We start from the raw sequence: 26,761 nt of genomic DNA on the forward strand, positions 1-26,761 counted from the left end.
CGCTCAGCGCGAGACCGCGGTGATCGGTGCGCCGTACTAGTACTGCTGCTGGCACTAATGCAGTGCCGGCAGCGCAGTACTAGTACGGCGCATGTCACGAAGGGGTTAAAAAGATGAATGTAAATAAAAATGGTACCGCTGGAAACATCATCTTACCTGCTAAAGTCAAGCTTGCATACAGCTGCATCAGCAGAAAAATAACAATTATAACTCTCAGGATAAAGCAATGCAAAAAAAATATTTTAGAAGATAGTTTTTATTGTGTAAAAGCGCCAAAACATAAAAAAATATAATTTGGGTATTGCTGCAATCGTACTGACCCGAAGAATAAAGCTGCCTTATCAATTTTGAAATTCAAGGGAAAAGAAAGCGGTCACTAGGGAGCGCTGTGAGGGTCACAATTACAATTGAAAGCAAAAGATCCACCGCAGCTCCAGCCGTTAACCTTCTAGGAGGATACAAAATGCAGTAAATAGTGATAACGGTCCTAGGAGCGCTGGAAATGAGACCAAAACAAGGATTTTAGTGTTGAACCACAACGCGTTTCAACGGTTAAACCGTCTTCATCAGGTGGAAGTTTATTAAAGGAGAAGAGGAAGGGGTATTTAAACAAATAGCAACCAATAAAATTTGCAGTCAGCAGGTCACATGATAAGAACAAGTCACATGATAAAATAGTAAGGTCACATGGTAAAAACACAATAGGAACAAAACTATGTATATATAAAAAAAGATTAAATAAAGCCCCTAGACCTGATTAAAATATAAAACATGGTAAAATGCAAAAAATAGGACAACATATAATAAAATTACACTATAAAACACTATAAAATGATTAAAAACAGAGAGATCACTTGTTAACCCTTTCAATGGTAAGATTTAACCCTTCAGGTGCCAGAGTACCCAACTTAAAAATCCAGAAACTTTCCCTATTAATCAAGCTCCCATACCGATCAGATACATTTTCTGGTATAAAATCTATAATCGTCAGTTTCAGAGATTCTAAATTTTTTTGGTGCTTGGTTAAAAAATGCTTTGATAGGCTATGCAACATAAAACCATTCCTAATATTTTGGCGATGCTTGTTCAGTCTTGCGTGCATGGTCTGTATAGTCCGTCCAACATATTGGAGCCCACATCCGCATTCTATTAGATATACTACAAATGAGGATTGACAGTTAACATGGTAGTTGATTCTGTAATTAATATTAGTCGTATTGGATGTGAATTCTTTAACACCATTTCTGATGGAGTTACAACACAGACATTTTGCAGATCTGCAAGCAAAACAGCCGGGATTTTTTGTTAGCTGGGTCGCGGATGTGGCACTTGGGGCTAATAACTGTATTGCTGGGTGCAACTAGGTTGCGGAGTGTGCGATTCCGCCTATAAATTATTCTGGGGTGGGTAGGGATGTGACCTGAGAATATCGGGTCACCTTCCAATATGAACCAATATTTTTTCAAAAGTCTCTGGATAGTGGCATGAGATTGATTAAAGGTAGTAACCAAGCTCCACTTGGCAAATTCAGAGGTCACAGATTTAGCACCCCAACTAGTTTTACTTTTAATTTTCTGTATACATTCATATTGGGACAATATTCCTGTTTTAGAAAGGGCGTCTTAAACCAGTTTTTTAGGGTAGCCTTTTTGTAAAAAAACGTTGCTCTAAGACTTTGGCCTCTTCAAAAAAATCCTTGTCTCTTGTGCAATTTTTTCTTATGCGCCAGTACTGCCCATACGGGATGTTACGGATCCATTTGGGAAGGTGTCCACTATTAAAATTCAAGTAACTATTCACATCCACCTTTTTAAAGTGTGTAGTGGTGGAGAAACAGCCCTCAGTGTCAGCGTGAGAAATTAGCTGTGAAGGTAAGACCCCAAGAATTAGAGTTGAGACTGTGAACAAATTCAAGGGCTTCCAATTCAGTGCCTGTCCAAATTAAAAAGAGATCATCTATGAAGCGACGATAAAAAACAAGCTTACCAGCAGCCACACGGGACTGCGCAATGAGGACGGACTCAAAAGCCCCCATAAACAGATTTGCGTAACTAGGGGCGAATCTTGTCCCCATCGCGCAGCCCTTTATCTGGCGATAAAAGAAATGCTCAAAAGTGAAAATATTATTATGTAGAACAAACTTAATAGCATCCAACAAAAAAGTTCTTTGCAGTTCAGGCATTTGATCATCCAAAGACAAGAAATGTTCAACCGCCTCTACACCCCGATCATGGGGTATATTGTAGTAGAGGGCTTGAACATCCATTGTTATGAGGACACAATTAGGGACACGGGGGAAAGCCTGGAGAGCATCAATCAGGTCAGATGAATCTTTAAGGTATGACCCAAGACTGACAACATATTTCTGCAAAAATAAATCTACGAAGTGAGATAAGTTGCTGGTGATTGAGTTAATACCGGAGATAATGGGGCGACCTGGGGGATTAGAGGAATTCTTATGTATCTTGGGCAAAAAATAAAAAAATGGAATTCTGTAACGAGAGATATTAAGAAATCTGAATTCTTTCTTATTAAAAAGACCCAAAGAATAAGCTCCTTTTATAAAATTATTGTACTCAGAAAAAGTTATTGCGGAGATATCTTGGTCCAATCTAACATAGAATTCACAATCATTTAGAATTCTAAAACCTTCCTGAGTATACCAGTTTCTGTTCATGACCACCACTCCTCCCCCTTTGTCAGCATTCTTGATAATAATATTCACATTTTCCCTTAGGGATTTCACTGCCGCTTTCTCACCTATAGTAAGGTTACCATTTTTCTTTTTAAATAAAGGTAATGACCGAATTTCTTTAAAGATAAGCTGCTGGAATGTTTCAATGTGCGATCCCCTGTGATGGAGGGGATAAAAATGGCTTGAGGTGGCTTTGGGGTCTACATGTAGAAAAGAGTCAGCCTCATTAGTTGTCAAATTAGATACGGAGTTCATTGGCTTATTCTTACCATCAATCAAGAAGTGTCTCTGTACTGTAAGTTTCCTAATAAAATCATTCAAATCCAAATAAAGACTAAAAGCATTAAGGGGCGAGTCAGGACAGAAGGATATACCACGTTCAAGCAGTGACCTTTCATCGTTATTGAGACTATAGTCTGATAAATTGAAGATGCTTGTTAGTTCAGTAGCGGATTTAGGGAGAGCCCGAAGGTTTTTTTTGGATTTTCTCTTGCCCCTACATGGGGCTTTCTTGAATTATACTGATAATAATCTGGCTGAGGTGGACCATTACCCAGGTCTATCACAGCTTACTATTCATGATGGTGGACTCTCCCAACCCACTTCTCCATCCACATCTTTTGCTTCCCTCCCTGTTACTCTCAATACTCTCCCCAATCTGCCTGTAGTTGGCATTACTGAACCAACCTCTCTTGTTACACCCCCGATTTTACCAGTAGTCGACACTATTGAACCAATTAGTGTACCAATAAATAATTTGGTTGATTCTTCCCTTGTGAGTACCCTTTCAGTTTCTCCTACCTCTAACAAAATTCTGCATAATACCAAAATCACTCATTTTTTTCAGTTGGCACCCGGCAACCAGTCAAAAATAAAAAGAAAACGAGAGCACGAGGATGTAGGGGCAAGAGAAAATCCAAAAAAAACCTTCGGGCTCTCCCTAAATCCGCTACTGAACTAACAAGCATCTTCAATTTATCAGTCTATAGTCTCAATAACGATGAAAGGTCACTGCTTGAACGTGGTCTATCCTTCTGTCCTGACTCGCCCCTTAATGCTTTTAGTCTTTATTTGGATTTGAATGATTTTATTAGGAAACTTACAGTACAGAGACACTTCTTGATTGATGGTAAGAATAAGCCAATGAACTCAGAATCTAATTTGACAATTAATGAGGCTGACTCTTTTCTATATGTTGACCCCAAAGCCACCTCAAGCCATTTTTATCCCCTCCATCACAGGGGATCGCACATTGAAACATTCCAGCAGCTTATCTTTAAAGAAATTCGGTCATTACCTTTATTTAAAAAGAAAAATGGTAACCTTACTATAGGTGAGAAAGCGGCCGTAAATCCCTAAGGGAAAATGTGAATATTATTATCAAGAATGCTGACAAAGGGGGAGGAGTGGTGGTCATGAACAGAAACTGGTATACTCAGGAAGGTTTTAGAATTCTAAATGATTGTGAATTCTATGTTAGATTGGACCAAGATATCTCCGCAATAACTTTTTCTGAGTACAATAATTTTATAAAAGGAGCTTATTCTTTGGGTCTTTTTAATAAGAAAGAATTCAGATTTCTTAATATCTCTCGTTACAGAATTCCATTTTTTTATTTTTTGCCCAAGATACATAAGAATCCCTCTAATCCCCCAGGTCGCCCCATTATCTCCGGTATTAACTCAATCACCAGCAACTTATCTCACTTCGTAGATTTATTTTTGCAGAAATATGTTGTCAGTCTTGGGTCATACCTTAAAGATTCATCTGACCTGATTGATACTCTCCAGGCTTTCCCCCGTGTCCCTAATTGTGTCCTCATAACAATGGATGTTCAAGCCCTCTACTCCAATATACCCCATGATCGGGGTGTAGAGGCGGTTGAACATTTCTTGTCTTTGGATGATCAAATGCCTGAACTGCAAAGAACTTTTTTGTTGGATGCTATTAAGTTTGTTCTACATAATAATATTTTCACTTTTGAGCATTTCTTTTATCGCCAGATAAAGGGCTGCACGATGGGGACGAGATTCGCCCCTAGTTACGCAAATCTGTTTATGGGGGCTTTTGAGTCCGTCCTCATTGCGCAGTCCCGTGTGGCTGCTGGTAAGCTTGTTTTTTATCGTCGCTTCATAGATGATCTCTTTTTAATTTGGACAGGCACTGAATTGGAAGCCCTTGAATTTGTTCACAGTCTCAACTCTAATTCTTGGGGTCTTACCTTCACAGCTAATTTCTCACGCTGACACTGAGGGCTGTTTCTCCACCACTACACACTTTAAAAAGGTGGATGTGAATAGTTACTTGAATTTTAATAGTGGACACCTTCCCAAATGGATCCGTAACATCCCGTATGGGCAGTATTGGCGCATAAGAAAAAATTGCACAAGAGACAAGGATTTTTTTGAAGAGGCCAAAGTCTTAGAGCAACTTTTTTTTACAAAAAGGCTACCCTAAAAAACTGGTTCAAGACGCCCTTTCTAAAACAGGAATATTGTCCCAATATGAATGTATACAGAAAATTAAAAGTAAAACTAGTCGGGGTGCTAAATCTGTGACCTCTGAATTTGCCAAGTGGAGCTTGGTTACTACCTTTAATCAATCTCATGCCACTATCCAGAGACTTTTGAAAAAATATTGGTTCATATTGGAAGGTGACCCGATATTCTCAGGTCACATCCCTACCCACCCCAGAATAATTTATAGGCGGAATCGCACACCCCGCAACCTAGTTGCACCCAGCAATACAGTTATTAGCCCCAGTGCCACATCCGCGACCCAGCTAACAAAAAATCCCGGCTGTTTTGCTTGCAGATCTGCAAAATGTCTGTGTTGTAACTCCATCAAAAATGGTGTTAACCCTGCTGTTCTGTTGGTCAAAAATGACCGACTTTGAACTTCAATATTCTTTAAAATATTCAAGATGCAGCTCTGAAACCCGTGGCCGACCGACCCATCCTCATTTAAGTCAATCAACCACAAGTTTCAGAACCGCATCTTGAACACCCCAAAAAATACCAAAGTTCAAAATAGGTCTCCCCAGACCGAACAGAACAGCAGGGTTAAAGAATTCACATCCAATACTACTAATATTAATTACAGAATCAACTACCATGTCAACTGTCAATCCTCATTTGTAGTATATCTAATAGAATGCGGATGTGGGCTCCAATATGTTGGACGGACTATACAGACCATGCACGCAAGACTGAACAAGCATCGCCAAAATATTAGGAATGGTTTTATGTTGCATAGCCTATCAAAGCATTTTTTAACCAAGCACCAAAAAAATTTAGAATCTCTGAAACTGACGATTATAGATTTTATACCAGAAAATGTATCTGATCGTATTGGGAGCTTGATTAATAGGGAAAGTTTCTGGATTTTTAAGTTGGGTACTCTGGCACCTGAAGGGTTAAATCTTACCATTGAAAGGGTTAACAAGTGATCTCTCTGTTTTTAATCATTTTATAGTGTTTTATAGTGTAATTTTATTATATGTTGTCCTATTTTTTGCATTTTATCATGTTTTATATTTTAATCAGGTCTAGGGGCTTTATTTAATCTTTTTTTATATATACATAGTTTTGTTCCTATTGTGTTTTTACCATGTGACCTTACTATTTTATCATGTGACTTGTTCTTATCATGTGACCTGCTGACTGCAAATTTTATTGGTTGCTATTTGTTTAAATACCCCTTCCTGTTCTCCTTTAATAAACTTCCACCTGATGAAGACGGTTTAACCGTTGAAACGCGTTGTGGTTCAACACTAAAATCCTTGTTTTGGTCTCATTTCCAGCGCTCCTAGGACCGTTATCACTGTTTACTGCCTTATCAATTTTATCACACTCAAAACGGTATAAAAAAAGAACAAAAAACAATTCCTGAAATGCTGGTTTTTGTTTATTCTGTCTCCCAAAAATCGGAGTAGAAACCAATCAAAAAATGTCATGTGCCCGAAAATGGTACCAATGAAAATGTCAACTCATCCCACAAAAAACAAGACCTCACATGACTCTGTGGGCCAAAATATGGAAAAATTATAGCTCTCTAAATATTGTGATGCTTTTGCAATGAAAAGCGTCTTTTAGTGTGTGACAAAAGCCAAAAATAAAAACCCGACTTAAAATTTTGTTTTTTCATGTGGTCGCCGCACACGTCAGATCGCCGCATGCTGATGCATCCGCATACAACGCATGTCCCTGCATCCCCAATGTCAAAGATAGGTACGTGGGGAAATGCAGGACTCATTCAGAAGTAGGTGGAGAGTAGGTGGAGCTTCAGGAAAGAAGAAGGGAGGAAGTACACAGCCATCTGCAGCCCTCCTGAATGCAAATGTGAACCTGGTCTTAGTTAGGGAAAGTTAGATAGAAGGCACTGCCTATTCAAGGACACTCTTGATATTAAGGATTGCATATGAACTGAGAGACTATGTGGATTCCTGTGAATCAAGTTTCTGGCTGTGAAATATTACTGGAACTGATTGGGAACTTCATCTGCATCTGTATCAGAAAATTTGTTGACCTGGAAAGCTGTTTTAATCCGGTGGCCGGAAGTCTTATAACAAGTTCAGGCCTTTACTGTTACGCATATTCTGTGAAGGTAAAACCAAAAACACATGGGCTACTTGCAAAGTGAACAAGTCTGTAGAAACCTGTTCACACCACCAAAGAACTTGAAGACACAAAAGCGCACAGAGAGGTCAAAAAATACTCTGTTGTAAAAAAGTCACAGTAAATAAGCAAGTGCTAGTCAAAAAATGAAAAAATACAGGGTATTTAGTTAATACGTTTTTTTGCAAAAAAAGTATGTTAAGCTGCTCCACCAATCGCCAAGGTATACCCTTAATAGAGCAGTCCTGTCTAATGTACATAGTCCCTATCTGATGTATTTAAAAACCTGATCATCGGTATACCGATAATCAGGTTTTTAAATACATCAGATATCGGGTATTCTAAAATAAGTAGGTAGTATACAGCACAGGCTACGTACTATATTGCACAGTGACGTAGTATATAACACAACCGATGTAGTATCTAACCTAGCTACGTAGCATAAAAGAGAGCTACGTAGTATGTAACACAGCGTACGTAGTATATAGCAGAGCTACGTATATAACACAGCCATGTAGTATATAACATAGCCACGTAGTGTATTGCACAGGTATATAGTATATTGGTCAGCCACGTAGTATATAGCAGAGTCACGTATTATATAACATAGCCACGTAGTATAGTGCACAGGCACGTAGTATATTGCACAGCCACGTAGTATATAACACAGTCACGTAGTGTATTGCACAGCTACGTAGTGTATTGCACAGCCACATAGTATATTGGTCACCGACGTAGTATATAACATAGCCACGTATTATATTGCACAGTCGACGTAGTATATAACAGAACCGACACAGCCACATAATATATTGCACAGCTACGTAGTATATAACACAGAGCACGTAGTATATTGCACAGTCACGATGTATATTGCCCAGCTACATAGTATATAGCAGAGATTAGTATATAACGCAGCCCACGCAGTATGTAACACAGCCCACGTAGTATATAGCAATGTGGGCACTATATGTGTGGTTAAAAAAGACTTAAAAAATAAACATATACTCACCTTCCGAAGGCCCCTTGAAGTCCTGGCGCCTGTGTGCGGTGCATGTGGCAGCTTCCGGTCCCAGGGTTGGTATGAGCGCAGGACCTGTGATGACGTTGCGGTCACACGACCGTGACGTCATGGCAGGTCCTTCTCGCATAGCATCCTTGGCACCGGAACCTGCCGCTTGCACTGCCGAGGACAGCGCGCGACGTCGGAGGGTGAGAATAACCTTTTTTTTATTATTATTATTTGTAACATTAGATATTTTTACTATTGATGCTGCATATGCAGCATCAATAGTAAAAAGTTGGTCACACAGGGTTAATAGCTGTGTTAACGGAGTGCGTTACACCGCGGTCTGTTAACACTGGCATTAACCCTGTGTGAGCGCTCAGCGCTGACTGCAGGGCAGTAAAGCAGCGGCCCTTTCGCTGCCAGACTATGGCCATCGCTGATTGGTCGTGGCAATGGTCATGGGCGTTTTGCCACGAACAATCAGCGACTTGGATTTCCACGACAGACAGAGGCCGCGACCAATGCATATCCGTGACAGACAAACAGACAGAAGTGACCCTTAGACAATTATATATATACTAGATGGCAGCCCGATTCTAAAGAATCGGGAGTCTAGAATCCATATATACTTCATTTATTCAAATGTAAGAATAATACAATTAATAAATAATAGTAAGAAAGAACAAAAAATGGCTGCACTCACCAGCTCTTGACAATTCTTGTTATTTAAGAAATTGCTGGGCAATAATGGACAATGTCCTTATGTGGCAAATAATAGAGCAATATACCCAATGTGGCAAAGAAGAGGTTAATAAACGGCAGTCTCTCAGTATAACAGTCAGTGAATAATAGGCAGTATATGGAGAAAACCCCAAACAAAAGTTCAAAATTGGTGTGAAAATGTCACTGAACCACTTCACAACTAAATATATATAGTTTTGGTAAATGGTATTATCATTTTTTTGACGAAATTCGGCAGGAGCTTGAAGAGCAACGTCACTGGGCCCGCCTCCACGCAGTAGAAACTTGCTGTGAGGTAAAAATTCAAAAATCACACCAAAATGGCAGGCGGAGTGTGTCACAGTACGGCACGTTTCTGATTGGTCGCTCGCAGCAGGCGGCAACCAATCAGACACTGGACACTGTTGACGTCACTTATCTCCGGACATTAGCTCCGGACATTAGCTCCGGACATTAGCTCCGGACAGGAAGTTGGCACAAATTGCAGGAAGTAGTATTCTAGGCAATTATATATTAGATATATATATATATTTTTTTTGTATATATATATTAAAGGGCAAACAGAGTACCCGTGCCCTATTGTAATTTAGGCGGGAGGCGGGTGTAAGATTGTATACCTGAGAGAACCACGTGTCACAGTCGCGGTAGAACCCCGTATAGGCCCGTCACGGTTAAGGGAGGGGGTAGCATAGTCCTGGGGTACTCTGTCTCCTGTCCGAGAAGCTGGCACTTGGGATCTCTCAGGCTGCATAATTTGTTTTGTGTGGTCCATGGCTGTTGTGGCCCATATTTTGTTGAAAGATAGAATCTTGTTATTCTTTGCATTGATTATAAAGAAAAGTTGGTTTAATTTTACATTGTGTTCTGAGTCGTTCATAGCAACACCGTATTCCAACCCCAAACAACGACCGGCATACCAGCCGTTACATAGATTTCCCCACATATGGCGTATCAGCATGCTCAGGAGAAATTGCACAATAAATTGTATGGTCCATTTTCTCCTGTTACCCATGCAAAAGTAAAAACAAAAAAAAAATTTTGGTCTAAAGGAAAATTTTTGTGAAAGAAAGTTAAATGTTTATTTTTTCTTACACATTCCATTAATTCCTGTGAAGCACCTGAAGGGTTAATAAACTTCTTGAATGTGGTTTTTAGTAACTTGAGGGGTTCAGTTTTTAGAATGGTGTCATTTTTGGGGTATTTTCTGTCATATAGACCCCTCAAAGTGACTTCAAATGTGAGGTGGTCCCTAAAAAATGGTTTTTCACATTTTGAAATGAGAAATCGCTGGTCAACTTTTAACCTTTATAACTTCCTAGCAAAAAAAATGTTTCAAAAATGGTGCTGATGTAAAGGAGACACATGTGAAATGTTATTTATTAACTATTTTGTGCAATATAACTCTCTGATTTAAGGGCATAAAATTTAAAGTTTGAAAATTTCAAAATCTTCAACATTTGTACAAAATTTCCTATTTTTTTCAAGTCATATCAAAGAAATTTTCCCTCTATCATGAAGTACAATATGTCACGAAAAAACAATCTCCAAGATTCATTGAAGCGTTCCAGAGTCATGACCTCATGAAGTAACAGTGGTCAGAATTGTAAAAATTGTCCCAGTGGTCAGGAAGGTGAAAACGGGCTACGAGGCAAAGGGGTTAAAATGGATGATGTAAAAGTCTTTGCTATATGATTTAGCAGAAGAAGACATGAAATGATTTTTTGTGCTATTCATTTTGATATTACTCAGATGTTAGTTTTCCGGAAAAACTATGATTGCAAATCTGCAGTGAACTTTCATTAGTCTTGGAAAGTTTTTATTGCTAAGAAATCAGGTTTTGGCTGCAGCAAATATGGAATGAGTGAACGTAGCCTTATGGTTGAGGGTAACTCATCGTAACTGAAACCAGTATTAAAGAAGCAGCAAAGTAAAGGCTAGTGGAGTATGCTGCTACTGATCAGCATTAGGCTGCCGTCACACTAGCAGTATTTGGTCAGTATTTTACATCAGTATTTGTAAGCCAAAACCAGGAGTGGGTGATAAATGCAGAAGTGGTGCATATGTTTCTATTATATTTTCCTCTAATTGTTCCACTTCAGGTTTTGGCTAGTGTGACGGCAGCCTTACAGAAACTGCAGAGCCTAATGGCGTCACGAACTGAGCCCACAAAGTACTGTAAGGCCTTCAACACATATTGGGTCTGTGCACAGAACACTGATGTGCCAAACCCTGACATCAAACATCTATGAATAGGCTAAACTCTCTGCTATAAATGTCACCGCTCTGGCTCCTGCTGTCTTTTCAGAAACCCTTGACAGGTTCCAAGAGCCGCTAAGGTTGTAGTTTGGAGACCTTACATATTTTATCCATTAATCATACTGAATTTCTGCAGAATATCTAAAACCTAAGAGTCTTGAACAACTTATGGTAGGTCATGAACATCAACAACTGAATGCTGTGAGCAGTATTCTCTCTTCTATAAAAGTAGCTCGGGAATCACGTGTTTTGCCTTAAGTCTTCCTTGAAGTAGCTGCAAAAGCGCTAGTAGCTTTAGGTATGTAAAATCATAGCACAAATAGAACCAGGACAAAATCTGTGGTGGTTACAAACCATATAATTTGTACTTTAAGGTCGTATAAAGAAACACTTCAAGGGTATAAAGAAACACTTCAAGGAGATCCCATGTGGTGCCTAGTCCTGAATGGTTGGCAATGATTCTCCCTTTAGTTTTCTGCTGAATTCCATCATCTTGTAGCAAAATGTTAGTGTGCAAAAAATTCAAATCTGCATGATATTGTACTTATATAAAGTTTAGGGTTGAGACCCATTTTATATAGCCTTTTAGGGCCTTCTTGTTATGAAGAAGCTGCCTTGTCCTTGTGTGTATTGACAGCTCATTTACATTAATAGGCATTGTGTGATAATTAATGCTTCCCATGGTGGTGCTGTAGATTACAGCTGAAGGTTAGGGGTCCCAGCATATAATCTATTGTTACCAGACCTGTAAAGGTACCGTTACACTAAACGACTTACCAATGATCACGACCAGCGATACGACCTGGCCGTGATCGTTGGTAAGTTGTTGTGTGGTCGCTGGGGAGCTGTCACACAGACAGCTCTCTCCAGCGACCAACGATCAGGGTAAAGACTTCGGCATCATTGAAACTGTCTTCAACGATGCCGAAGTCCCCGGGTAACCAGGGTAAATATCGGGTTACTAAGCGCAGGGCCGCACTTAGTAACCCGATATTTACCCTGGTTACCATTGTAAAAGTAAAAAAAAAAAAAAACAGTACATACTCACATTCCGATGTCTGTCACGTCCCCCGGCGTCCACTGTGTCAGCGCCGGCCAGCCGTAAAGCAGAGCACAGCGGTGACATCACCGCTGTGCTCTGCTTTACGGCCGGCTGGCGCTGACACAGTCAGTGCGGGAAGCTGACGCCGGGGGATGTGACAGACATCGGAATGTGAGTATGTAGTGTTTTTTTTTTTTAACTTTTACAATGGTAACTGGGGTAAATATCGGGTTACTAAGCGCGGCCCTGCGCTTAGTAACCCGATATTTACCCTGGTTACCAGTGAACACATCGCTGGATCGGCGTCACACATGCCGATTCAGCAATGACAGCGGGTGATCAGCGACCAAAAAAAGGTCCTGATCATTCCCAGCGACCAACGATCTCCCAGCAGGTGCCTGATCGTTGGTCGCTGTCACGCATAACGATTTTGTTAACGATATCGTTGCTACGTCACAAAAAGCAACAATATCGTTAACGAAATCGTTATGTGTGAAGGTATCTTAAGTGGAGAATCCATTTAAAAAGGTAATCTGGTCTAAAATGTATATCACCTATCCACTGTATCTTTGGCACTATAACTGATGGGACCCCTACTGATCACGAGAAAGAGGGATCCTCGTCCGCTCAGCACATGAGCGCTGCAAGGAGAAGCTTAAATAATGCTGTGGTCAAACATGCAACACTGTGCGCCAGTCAAAGTCTAGGGCACTGATGGAAACATTTGGTCAAAGAGCACTGTCTTATTGTATATTGCTATTTACTTTCAAGAAGTTGTGCCAAAGTCAAACATTATTTATGTCACTCAGCAGCAAATGTTCTAAAATGAATTTGATTGAAAAAATGTAGAATTCAATTTCCAATTTTTTTATTGGTTTAAAAGTTAATGGAATCATTCTAAGTTATCACAAATCTTGTTATTTCAGTTTTTGTGCCACTCTTTTTGTGCCACAAGTGGCCTTACACAGCCTGCTTGCAATCACTTCCACAGCTCCTCCTGCATTTTGGCATATTCTTTGTCTTACCATCAGTGCACTATCTCAATACTTGGCAGAGCCCATTTCTTGTTTGTTCGTTTTTTCAAAATTAATTTTTATTTATTTTCAAAACAGATTCACAGAAATACACTAAGTATAAAACAGAACTTTATTTAAATAAAAAAATCGCTAGTCGTCCTCAAACAGAAACGACCACTCAATGCTACCAAAGTGGTATACTAATATTATATAAGTTATTTTTGGGACATGAGAGAAGTTCACAGGAAACAAACAAAGCGTAGTTGGCAATTGACACCCATTGATTTAGTTGTTTTCATTCAGTATATCCATCTTGCTTCCCTTTTAAGTATTTTTTGGTACCAGTCACCCCCCCCCTGGGTAAAGGTGAAGACTTCAAGGATGCTAAACCCAAAACAATTCAAAATATGGACTTTCCTAATATGTTTGGAGACTGGAGTATCTAGTGCATTAATAATATCACTGATGTAGTCACACACGTGGTCGGATAAGGTGTTATCGAGCATGCTCGGGTGCTAACAGAGTGTCTTCGGTGTGCTCAAATAATATGTTTGAGTCCTTCCTCCTGCATGTCTCACGGCTGATCTATAGCTACAACACATGTAGGGATTGCCTAACAAACAGGCAATCTCTACATGTGTTGGGGCTGTTGATCAGCCGTGAGACATGCGGCCACTGGGACTTTAACATATTATTCGAGCACACCAAAGACACTCGATTAGCACCTGAGCATGCTTGGATAACACCATATGCGAGCACCTTGTCTCATTACTAGTGGTTTTCTATCCTCCTTCTAAGCTCACACTTAGCTTTCCTTATATAATCAAAGGGACAAGTGCATTTGAATAGATAAACCACCCCTGTAGTACGGAAGTTGGCAAAGTGCATGCACCTCTGGTACTCAGAGGTAGACACGAGAATGCTGTCTCTTTACATTTTTCACTTTTTTTTCAAATTTTTTTAATTAGATATGGCATCAACCAGGTCAGGGTTAGCAACATAAACACAGCCCTTCTGGCCTAATAGGAAAATAAAACAAAAACAAATGGCACAGTCCGCATTGCTGCGGTGATCCGCCCGCTCAGGAAAAAAACATAGGAAAAAAAGAAGTTCAATTTACCTTATCTTCACACACAGCTCTGGAGCACACATCTCCAGGCACACCAAACACTGACTCAGAAGGCTATTTACCTCCTAAACCACACCCTGGGGTGAAGATATGGTGAACAGCCTTGCACCCACTCCTCAGCTGTTCACTAGCTCTAGCCCTCAACATGGCTGATTAACCCCTCTAAGTAATTAGTGTGCTGGAGCATTTTCTAGGCTCATATCACTCAAGCTAAAATTGAATAATTCCTGGGATTCATAAAAGATAGGAAACAAAAGCAGTTCTCTACAGATTAACTGTTAATTATCATTAACATGAAAGAATCACTGCTATAAACAACTTGTGGGCAACAAGCTGAATTGCACAACAATGACGTAACAAATAATTTTGCTCCAAGTGTAAAATATACATGCAAGTGCTGCCTTGCAAAGCCAAATATATACCCAGCAGACGCTATAGCCAGCACTCCATGTGTCACATGTTATCCAGCACCCCTACGAGCGATTCACATGCCCCTTCAGATCCAGTTTTTATTTTTGCACTTTCTTTTTTCCTCTCCTTCTTACAAGACTCATATAATGGCTTTTTTGCAAGATAAGTTGTAGTTTTGAATGACAGTATTCATTTTACCATATAATGTACTGGAACACGTGAAAAAGCGTTCACAGTGCAATAGAAATATTATGGCAACAAGAGTCTTGGGTCAAAATGATTATGGCGATTTTAAACTAGTATATATATATATATATATATATATATATACATATATATATATGTATATATATATATATATATATAATTTTTATTTTTTTTATTTTTTTTAATTTTAGTGGTAATATTTTGAGGTAAAATTTGTGAAAAAAAAGTCCGCAATTTCTAGCTAAAATCACAGCTGCCATGGAAATCCATTGGATGCCAGTGCTCATGTCAAGGGGTGGGGGAAAGGGTTCCTGGATCAGTGTGCTCCTAGGACTGGGTGTTATGAATAGGTAATTCAGAACCACAATGGACCTTGAAGTTCAGAGCACACAAGTGACCTGACAAAAACCACAAAACATAGGACGAGCTCTGAGACGTGGAAACTCTGCTGACCGCAATCCCTAAACCTATCAAACCACACTAGAGGTAGCCGTGGATTGCGCCTAACGCTCCCTATGCAACTCGGCACAGCCTGAGAAACTAGCTAGTCCTGAAGATAGAAAAATAAGCCTACCTTGCCTCAGAGAAATTCCCCAAAGGAAAAGGCAGCCCCCCACATATAATGACTGTGAGTTAAGATGAAAATACAAACACAGAGATGAAATAGATTTAGCAAAGTGAAGCCCGACTTACTGAATAGACCGAGGATAGGAAAGATAGCTTTGCGGTCAACACAAAAACCTACAAACAACCACGCAGAGGGGCAAAAAGACCCTCCGCACCGACTAACGGTACGGAGGTGCTCCCTCTGCGTCTCAGAGCTTCCAGCAAGCAAGCAAAACCAAAAAAGCAAGCTGGACAGAAAATATAGCAACAAAAGTAACACAAGCAGATCTTAGCTTATGCTGAGCAGACAGGCCACAGGAACGATCCAGGAGGAAGCAAGACCAATACTAGAACATTGCTGGAGGCCAGGATCAAATCACTAGGTGGAGTTAAATAGAGCAGCACCTAATGACTTAACCTCATCACCTGAGGAAGGAAACTCAGAAGCCGCAGTACCACTCTTGACCACAGGAGGGAGCTTGATCACAGAATTCACAACAGTACCCCCCCTTGAGGAGGGGTCACCGAACCCTCACCAGAGCCCCCAGGCCGACCAGGATGAGCCATATGAAAGGCACGAACAAGATCGGCAGCATGGACATCAGAGGCAAAGACCCAGGAATTATCTTCCTGACCATAACCCTTCCACTTAACCAGATACTGGAGTTTCCGTCTCGAAACACGAGAATCCAAAATCTTCTCCACTATATACTCCAACTCCCCCTCCACCAAAACCGGGGCAGGAGGATCAACAGATGGAACCACAGGCGCCACGTATCTCCGCAACAATGACCTATGGAATACGTTATGGATGGAAAAAGAATCTGGAAGGGTCAAACGAAAAGACACAGGATTAAGAACCTCAGAAATCCTATACAGACCAATGAAACGAGGCTTAAACTTAGGAGAGGAAACCTTCATAGGAATATAACGAGATGACAACCAAACCAAATCCCCAACACGAAGTCGGCGACCCACACAGCGTCTGCGATTAGCGAAACGTTGAGCCTTCTCCTGGGACAAGGTCAAATTGTCCACTACATGAGTCCAAATCCGCTGCAACCTGTCCACCACAGTATCCACACCAGGACAGTCCGAAGACTCAACCTGCCCTGAAGAGAAACGAGGATGGAACCCAGAATTGCAGAAAAACGGTGAAACCAAGGTAGCCGAGCTGGCCCGATTATTAAGAGCGAACTCAGCCAACGGCAAAAGGGACACCCAATCATCCTGATCAGCAGAAACAAAACATCTCAGATATGTTTCCAAGGTCTGATTGGTTCATTCAGTCTGGCCATTTGTCTGAGGATGGAAAGCCGAGGAAAAAGACAAATCAATGCCCATCCTAGCACAAAAGGCTCGCCAAAACCTCGAAACAAACTGGGAACCTCTGTCAGAAACGATGTTCTCTGGAATGCCATGTAAACGAACCACATGCTGGAAGAACAATGGCACCAAATCAGAGGAGGAAGGTAATTTAGACAAGGGTACCAAATGGATCATCTTAGAGAAGCGATCACAAACTACCCAAATGACCGACATTTTTTGAGAGACGGGGAGATCCGAAATAAAATCCATAGAGATATGTGTCCAAGGCCTCTTCGGAATCGGCAAGGGCAAAAGCAACCCACTGGCACGAGAACAGCAGGGCTTAGCCCGAGCACAAATCCCACAGGACTGCACAAAAGAACGCACATCCCGCGACAGAGACGGCCACCAAAAGGATCTAGCCACCAAATCTCTGGTACCAAAGATTCCAGGATGACCAGCCAACACCGAACAATGAACCTCAGAGATAACTTTATTCGTCCACCTATCAGGGACAAACAGTTTCTCTGCTGGGCAACGATCAGGTTTATTAGCCTGAAATTTTTGCAGCACCCGCCGCAAATCAGGGGAGATGGCAGACACAATTACTCCCTCTTTGAGAATACCCGCCGGCTCAGGCAAACCCGGAGAGTCGGGCACAAAACTCCTAGACAGGGCATCCGCCTTCACATTTTTAGAGCCCGGAAGGTACGAAACCACAAAGTCAAAACGGGAGAAAAACAGCGACCAACGAGCCTGTCTAGGATTCAACCGTTTGGCAGACTCGAGATAAGTCAAGTTCTTGTGATCAGTCAAGACCACCACGCGATGCTTAGCTCCTTTAAGCCAATGACGCCACTCCTCGAATGCCCACTTCATGGCCAGCAACTCTCGATTGCCAACATCATAATTTCGCTCAGCAGGCGAAAACTTCCTGGAAAAGAAGGCGCATGGCTTCATCACCGAGCAATCAGCACCTCTTTGCGACAAAACAGCCCCCGCTCCAATTTCAGAAGCATCAACCTCAACCTGGAACGGAATCGAAACATCTGGTTGACTTGAAACAACACAGGGGCAGAAGAAAAACGACGCTTTAACTCTTGAAAAGCTTCCACAGCAGCAGAAGACCAATTGACCACATCAGCACCCTTCTTGGTCAAATCGGTCAATGGTTTAGCAATACTAGAAAAATTACAGATGAAGCGACGATAAAAATTAGCAAAGCCAAGGAACTTTTGCAGACTCTTCAGAGATGTCGGCTGAGTCCAATCATAAATGGCCTGGACCTTAACAGGGTCCATCTCGATGGTAGAAGGGGAAAAAATGAACCTCAAAAATGAAACCTTCTGAACACCAAAGAGACACTTTTATCCCTTCACAAACAAAGAATTAGCACGCAGGACCTGGAACACCATTCTGACTTGCTTCACATGAGACTCCCAATCATCCGAGAAGACCAAAATATCATCCAAGTATACAGTCAGGAATTTATCCAGGTACTCTCGGAAGATGTCATGCATAAAGGACTGAAATACTGATGGAGCATTGGCAAGTCCGAATGGCATAACTAGGTACTCAAAATGGCCCTCGGGCGTATTAAATGCAGTTTTCCATTCATCGCCCCGTTTAATACGCACAAGATTATATGCACCACGAAGATCTATCTTGGTGAACCAACTAGCCCCCTTAATCCGAGCAAACAAATCAGATAGCAGAGGCAAGGGGTACTGAAATTTGACCGTGATTTTATTTAGAAGGCGGTAATCAACACAAGGTCTCAGCGAACCATCCTTCTTGGCCACAAAAAAGAACCCTGCTCCCAATGGCGATGACGACGGACGAATATGACCCTTCTCCAAGGATTCTTTTACGTAACTCCGCATAGCGGCGTGCTCAGGTACAGATAAATTAAACAGTCGACCCTTAGGAAACTTACTACCAGGAATCAACTCGATAGCACAATCACAATCCCTATGCAGAGGTAGGGCATTGGACTTGGGCTCATCGAATACATCCCGGTAATCAGACAAGAACTCTGGGACCTCAGAAGGGGTGGATGATGAGATAGACAGAAATGGAACATCACCATGTACCCCCTGACAACCCCAGCTGGACACAGACATTGATTTCCAATCTAATACTGGGTTATGGACTTGTAGCCATGGCAACCCCAACACGACCACATCATGCAGATTTTGCAACACCAGAAAGCGAATATCCTCCTGGTGCGCAGGAGCCATGCACATGGTCAGCTGGGTCCAATACTGAGGCTTATTCTTGGCCAAAGGCGTAGCATCAATTCCTCTCAATGGAATAAGACACTGCAAGGGCTCCAAGACAAACCCACAGCGCCTAGCAAACTCCAAGTCCATCAAATTCAGGGCAGCGCCTGAATCCACAAATGCCATGACAGAATAGGAAGACAAAGAGCAGATCAAAGTAACGGACAAAAGAAATTTCGACTGTACCGTACCAATGGTGGCAGACTTAGCGAACCGCTTAGTGCGCTTAGGACAATCGGAGATAGCATGAGTGGAATCACCACAGTAGAAACACAGCCCATTCTGACGTCTGTGTTCTTGCCTTTCAGCTCTGGTCAAAGTCCTATCGCACTGCATAGGCTCAGGTTTATGCTCAGATAATACCGCCAAATGGTGCACAGATTTACGCTCACGCAAGCCTCGACCGATCTGAATGGCCAAAGACATAGACTCATTCAGACCAGCAGGCATAGGAAATCCCACCATGACATCCTTAAGGGCTTCCGAGAGACCCTTTCTGAAGATTGCTGCCAAAGCACATTCATTCCATTGAGTGAGCACAGACCACTTTCTAAACTTCTGACAATAAATCTCTATCTCATCCTGACCCTGACACAGAGCCAGCAAATTTTTCTCTGACTGATCCACTGAATTAGGTTCATCGTACAGTAATCCGAGCGCCAGAAAAAACGCATCAATATTACATAATGCAGGATCTCCTGGCGCAAGGGAAAATGCCCAGTCTTGAGGGTCGCCACGTAATAAAGAAATAATAATCTTAACTTGTTGAACTGGGTCACCAGAGGAGCGAGGTTTCAACGCCAGAAACAGTTTGCAATTATTTTTGAAACTCAGAAATTTAGCTCTATCTCCAGAAAACAAATCAGGAATAGGAATTCTTGGTTCTAACATAGAATTCTGAGCCACAAAGTCTTGAATATTTTGTACTCTTGCAGTGAGAAGATCCACACATGAAGACAGACCTTTAATGTCCATCACCACACCTGTGTCCTGAACCACCCAAATGTCTAGGGGGAAAAAAGGCAAAACACAGTGCAAAGAAAAAAAAATGGTCTCAGAACTTCTTTTTTCCCTCTATTGAGAAGCATAGTACTTTGGTCCTCCAGTACTGTTATGAATAGGTAATTCAGAACCACAATGGACCTTGAAGTTCAGAGCACACAAGTGACCTGACAAAAGCCACAAAACATAGGACGAGCTCTGAGACGTGGAAACTCTGCTGACCGCAATCCCTAAACCTATCAAACCACACTAGAGGTAGCCGTGGATTGCGCCTAACGCTCCCTATGCAACTCGGCACAGCCTGAGAAACTAGCTAGTCCTGAAGATAGAAAAATAAGCCTACCTTGCCTCAGAGAAATTCCCCAAAGGCAAAGGCAGCCCCCCACATATAATGACTGTGAGTTAAGATGAAAATACAAACACAGAGATGAAATAGATTTAGCAAAGTGAGGCCCGACTTACTGAATAGACCGAGGATAGGAAAGATAGCTTTGCGGTCAACACAAAAACCTACAAACAACCACGCAGAGGGGCAAAAAGACCCTCCACACCGACTAACGGTACGGAGGTGCTCCCTCTGCGTCTCAGAGCTTCCAGCAAGCAAGCAAAACAAAAAAAGCAAGCTGGACAGAAAATATAGCAACAAAAGTAACACAAGCAGAACTTAGCTTATGCTGACCAGACAGGCCACAGGAACGATCCAGGAGGAAGCAAGACCAATACTAGAACATTGACTGGAGGCCAGGATCAAAGCACTAGGTGGAGTTAAATAGAGCAGCACCTAACGACTTAACCTCATCACCTGAGGAACTCAGAAGCCGCAGTACCACTCGTGACCACAGGAGGGAGCTTGATCACAGAATTCACAACAACTGGGTGTCTTAAATGCCTCATAAGAGATTCAAAGTGATATTGAAGGGATTAACAGAAGTGATCCCATAGCATGGCATTTATACCACCAGCATCTGTCCGGAACGGTGAGCGCTAAGCTCCTACACCATCTCCGGCACATGCACCTAGGCAATTCTGAAATAAAAAAAAAACAGCAAAACAAAGCACACAGTAATTCTAAAAACCACAATGATATGCAAAAAAAAACACAAAATCACTAATCGTGGGTTTTAAATACTAGTTTACTACTAACACTGCACAAGTCTGTTCTCGAAGAAAAATGTGCTATGTGTGAACATAAGCCAAAAAGCTGTGTGAAACCCAAGAATAGTCAAAGGACATTGCTGTGCACATGGTCAATCTTTTGTAAGAAGTAGCATGATAATTCTTAGGGCTCATACCCATCCGCCCGAATAAAATCGGTCCAATGTTGTTCATGCAAGTGGCATGCGATTTTCATGCAAGTACAATATGATTTTTTTTCTCACCTAGCATCCGTCTGACATCCTAATGACATGCTTATGAAATCCATATGCAACGTGATTTTAACATTAGCTTTTGCATATAGCAAAAGCCCTACTTTTCAAAGTAAATATTCTTCAATACATATATAGATAGATAGATACAAATATGTATAATTAGTACTGTGCATGTATAGTTTACTGTACATGTATTTAATTAGAAATTACTCACGCCATAGCAGTGACATCAGTTAGGTAAACTGAGTTCATCGACTAAAAACTCTGCTCACCTTATTGATGTAATTGACTATGTGGTTACTAATTGAGGCATCTTATACACTGCATGCAGAATTATTAGGCAAGTTGTATTTTAGAGGATTATTTTTATTATTGATCAACAACTATGTTCTCAATCAACCCAAAAGACTCATAAATATCAAAGTTTAATATTTTTGGAAGTTTTTTTTTTTTTTTTTTTAGATTTGGCTATCTTAGGAGGATATCTGTTTGTGCAGGTAACTATTACTGTGCAGAATTATTAGGCAACTTAATAAAAACCAAATATATTCCCATCTCACTTGTTTATTTTCACCAGGTAAACCAATATAACTGCACAAAATTTAGAAATAAACATTTCTGACATGCAAAAACAAAACCCCCCAAAATTAGTGACCAATATAGCCCCCTTTCTTTATGATGACACTCAGCAGCCTTCCATCCATAGATTCTGTCAGTTGCTTGATCTGTTTACGATGAACATTGTGTGCAGCAGCCACCACAGCTTCCCAGACACTGTTCCGAGAGATGTACTGTTTTCCCTCCCTGTAGATCTCACATTTTATGAGGGACCACAGGTTCTCTATGTGGTTCAGATCAGGTGAACAAGGGGACCATGTCATTATTTTTTCTTCTTTGAGACCTTTACTGGCCAGCCATGCTGTGGAGTAGTTGGAGGCATCTGATGGAGCATTGTCCTGCATGAAAATCATGTTTTTATTGAACGATACCGACTTTTTCCTATACCACTGCTTGAAGAAGTCTTCCAGAAACTGGCAGTAGGTCTGGGAGTTGAGCTTCACTCCATCCTCAACCTGAAAAGGTCCCACAAGTTCATCTTTGATGATACCAGCCCATACCAGCAGGGCCGGCGTCAGCACCCGGCGCACCTGGGCAAATGCCGGGGCCCTACAGAGAGAGGGGGGCCCACTCACGCTGTCATAGATACAGCTGGGAGAGCAGAGCAGGAGATAACATGCTCTCTCAGCCCACAAAGTCACTGCTGGCTGCGTTCTCTTAACCCCTATGTGCCTGCTCTGACACAAGCATCTTCTCACTCAGTGCAGCCAGGCAGGCACACATAGGGGTTAAGAGAAGGCAGCCAGTGTGACATTGTTTGTGGGCGGAGAGAGCACGTTCTCTGCTCTGATCTCCGCCCCTGGCTGGCTGCCGTGCTGCTGAAGTTATGAGGCAGATTCCGGAGGAGCTCCTAGTCCTACCAGTGCCTGAGTGAGTGGCACTGCTATATACTACGTGGGCTGCGCTGCTATATACTACGTGGGCTGCGCTGCTATATACTACGTGGGCTGTGCTATATGCTACGTGGGCTGCTATATACTACGTGGGCAGTGTTATATACTACATGGCTGTGTTTATATGCGATCATGAATCGGGGTATGTGTTAAAGGTGGGGCCCACTGAGACTCTTTCGCCCGGGGCCCTCAAAAACCTGGAGCCGGCCCTGCATACCAGTACCCCACCTCCACTTTGCTGGCATCTGAGTCGGAGTGGAGCTTTCTGCCCTTTACTGATCCAGCCTCTGGCCCATAAAGAGTCACTCTCTTCATCAGTCCATAAAACCTTTGAAAAGTCAGTCTTAAGACATTTCTTGGCCCAGTCTTGACATTTTATCTTATGTTTCTTATTCAAAGGTGGCCGTTTTTCAGCCTTCCTTACCTTGGCCATGTCCCTGAGTATCGCACACCCTGTGCATTTTGTTACTCCAGTAACGTTGTAGCTCTGAAATATTGGACAACTGGTGGCAAATGGCATCTTGGCAGCTTCACGCTTGATTTTCTTGAATTCATGGGCAGTTATTTTGCGCCTTTTTTGCCCAACACGCTTCTTGCGACCATGTTGGCTATTTTCCAAGAAACTCTTGATTGTTTGTTGATAACACTTCAAAAGTTTGGCAATTTCAAGACTGCTGCATCCCTCTGCAAGACATCTAACAATTTTGGACTTTTCAGAGCCCATCAAATCTCTCTTCTGACCCATTTTGCCAAAGGAAAGGAAGTTGCCTAATAATTAAGCACACCTTATATAGGGTTTTGATGTCATTAGACAACACCCCTCCTCATTACAGAGATGCACATCACCTGTTTTACTTATTTTGAAGTTGGCTCTCAAGCCTGAACAGCTTGGAGTAGGACAACATGTATAAAAAGTATCATGTGATCCAACAAACAACTTGCCTAATAATTATGCACGCAGTGTAGATGCCTCTCTATTAGTAACCCCTGGGCTTGATGTCAGCTGGCAATACGAAGCTGACGGCAACCCCATTACTATTACATCTCTTGCCACCACACCAGGGCAAGTGGGAAGAGGGAAGGCTAAGCTCTGATTGCCGCGCCTTATGGATGCGCCTTTTGTGGGGCAGCCGAGAGCTGATGTTTTTAGTCTGGGTTATCCATGAACCCTTCCTTGGCTATTAATATCAATCAACAACTTTCTGCCCTGCCTTTGCTAATTATTAACTATAGGCGGGACCAACGTCATTTTTTTGGCAGGTCCCCCATTTTAATAACCAGTAAAGGCTAAGTATACAGCTGTGAGCTGATAGCCTGGGAAGCTTCATGGATATTACCCCCTTCCCAGGCTAGAAACATGTGCCCCCTGGTGTCCAATTTCCTTCTGCTGGTTATTAAGTTTCAGGGGACCCTATGCCATTTTTTTGTTCAGTTATTTAATTAGCTAAATCTAATAACATTAAACTGCACATGCACTGTACTAATTATGTATGTGACTGACATCTCTCTACCTTTCTATTCAAGGCATATATATCTATTCTATTTTGACGGGTTACACAGTGAATTTACTGTACTCAACTGATGAAATGTTGGGTTTTCTAGGAGATGAATGCATAAAAATCAGACGGCACATGCATGGTTCGTGTGCTACGCGATTTATTTATTTTTTCTCGTTCCCATTGACTTACATTGGTGAGTTACATCTGATGTACGTGGCTACTCACAGCGTGCTGCAATTTGTTTTCTCAGGCTGATCTGAGCTGAGAAAAAAATCACAGATGAACAGGGAAACACAGAGTAACATTAGTCAGAGTGCAATCCATTTTTTGTTTATTGTATTGCACTCGTCTGTTTTTCTCACACATGAGTATGAGCCCTTAAGAATGCTTAAGGCCCCACCTCAAAAAACGACAGTGATGCCTTTTTCAGGATAAAAACCACTGGTGTTTTCTGTTGCAGAGTGCGTCTTCTTGCAGTCACCGCTGTACTTAGGAAAGCTTCAATCAGCAAGATATCTTGAGTAAACAGTATTTACTTCATACTGGATAAACATGAGATACAATTCAGTGTCACACAGTCCGTGCACTGAAGACAACACATTCATGAAGAAAAGCAAAACCGAAAGTAAGAAAACAACCAACCACTGAGAGCTTCCCTCCCCACATTACAGCAAGTATATGACTTTACACACTATCGCTATCTGCTGTCTGGTTAGTATAAAGTCCTCCTTTCACTTATAATAAGTCCTAATCTGTTGCATATGCCAACACCCTTTCTCAACAGTAAGGACTTATTCAATCAAACCCAACTTTTTTATTAGTCTCTGATGTTTATCAGCATTCAACACCTTCGTGAAAATGTCTGCTGTCATTTCTTCAGTATTTGGTAGCATATTTTGCTCACTGTTCATCTCTTTGAGATAATTAGTTTCCATTGGAGACTTTACTGTTTTTGCATCTTTTAATCCAAATTTTTCTGTTATGTCTTGAATCATATGATTTTGATTCAGTAGGAAACTTCCATCTTCTTCTCTTTCTACTTGTATTCCTAGATATTGTTTTACATTTCCCAAGTCTTTGATTTCGAAATGTCGCTTCAGGATTTTTAGAATGTTTTTGTTATCCCTTTCTTGTTCAAAACAAATCAAAATATCGTCTACATGTATGAGTATATAAATCCATCTATTAATCAGCCTTTTTGTGTATAAGCATGGATCAGCTTTGCTTCTTTGAAATTTTTCATTTGTAAGTACTTCCGTGATTTTGTCATTCCACGCTTTAGCTGCTTGCATTAAACCATATATGCTTTTCTGTAGTTTACAAACTTTGTTTGGATTTCTTTCATCTTTGAATTCCTGGAGGTTGTTCCATATAAATGTCTTCTGTTAAATCTCTATTCAGAAAAGCTGTCTTTACATCCAGATGTCTCAGTTGCATCTGTTTCATTGCTGCAACTGTAAGTAAAGTTCTTATTGTAGTGTGTTTGACAACTGGAGCAAATGTTTCATCATAGTCTTCTCCATATTTTTGAGAATACCCTTTAGCTACGAGTCTTGCTCGGTATCTTTCAGCTGTGCCATCTGTTTGGTATTTAACTTTAAAAATCCATTTACATCCTATGGTTTTTCTTCCTTCTGGTAAATCTGTCAGTGTCCATGTATTTGAATCTTGCATGGATTTAATTTCTGTTTCTGTTGCTTCTATCCATTTATTAGCTTCTTCTACAGGCAGTTTAGATATTTCTTCCCAAGAAGTAGGCTCATAGCTTTTCTTGTGCTTGTCTTGTATGAGAGACGTTTTGGTGGTTTTCCTTTGTTCTCTCTCATTGAACGTCTTGGTTCTGTGTCTGTTTGTAGTTGTGATTCTTCACTTTCAGTATTTTGTTCTTCATTAACTTCTACTTCTTTCTCATCAGATATTTCTTCAGTTGTGTCATTATTGGTTTTCTCATTTTTTGTTTCAACTGAAATCATAATGTCTTCATTTAAATCTTCAATGAATGTCACACTGTTACTCACCGTAACTGTCTGTTTTGGGATCTAGGATTCTGTATCCTTTGCA

General features: G+C 41.2%; 1 protein-coding gene across 2 annotated transcripts in view; it reads right to left on the minus strand.

The window, feature by feature from the left end:
• The window catches only part of SMPD3 (sphingomyelin phosphodiesterase 3), a 347,664-nt gene that overhangs the window by 45,390 nt on the left and 275,513 nt on the right, over nt 1-26,761 (minus strand). The gene's annotated exons all lie outside the window — the stretch shown is intronic.

Source organism: Ranitomeya imitator, chromosome 9, assembly GCF_032444005.1.
Source record: "Ranitomeya imitator isolate aRanImi1 chromosome 9, aRanImi1.pri, whole genome shotgun sequence".
Taxonomy (NCBI): Eukaryota; Metazoa; Chordata; class Amphibia; order Anura; family Dendrobatidae; genus Ranitomeya; species Ranitomeya imitator.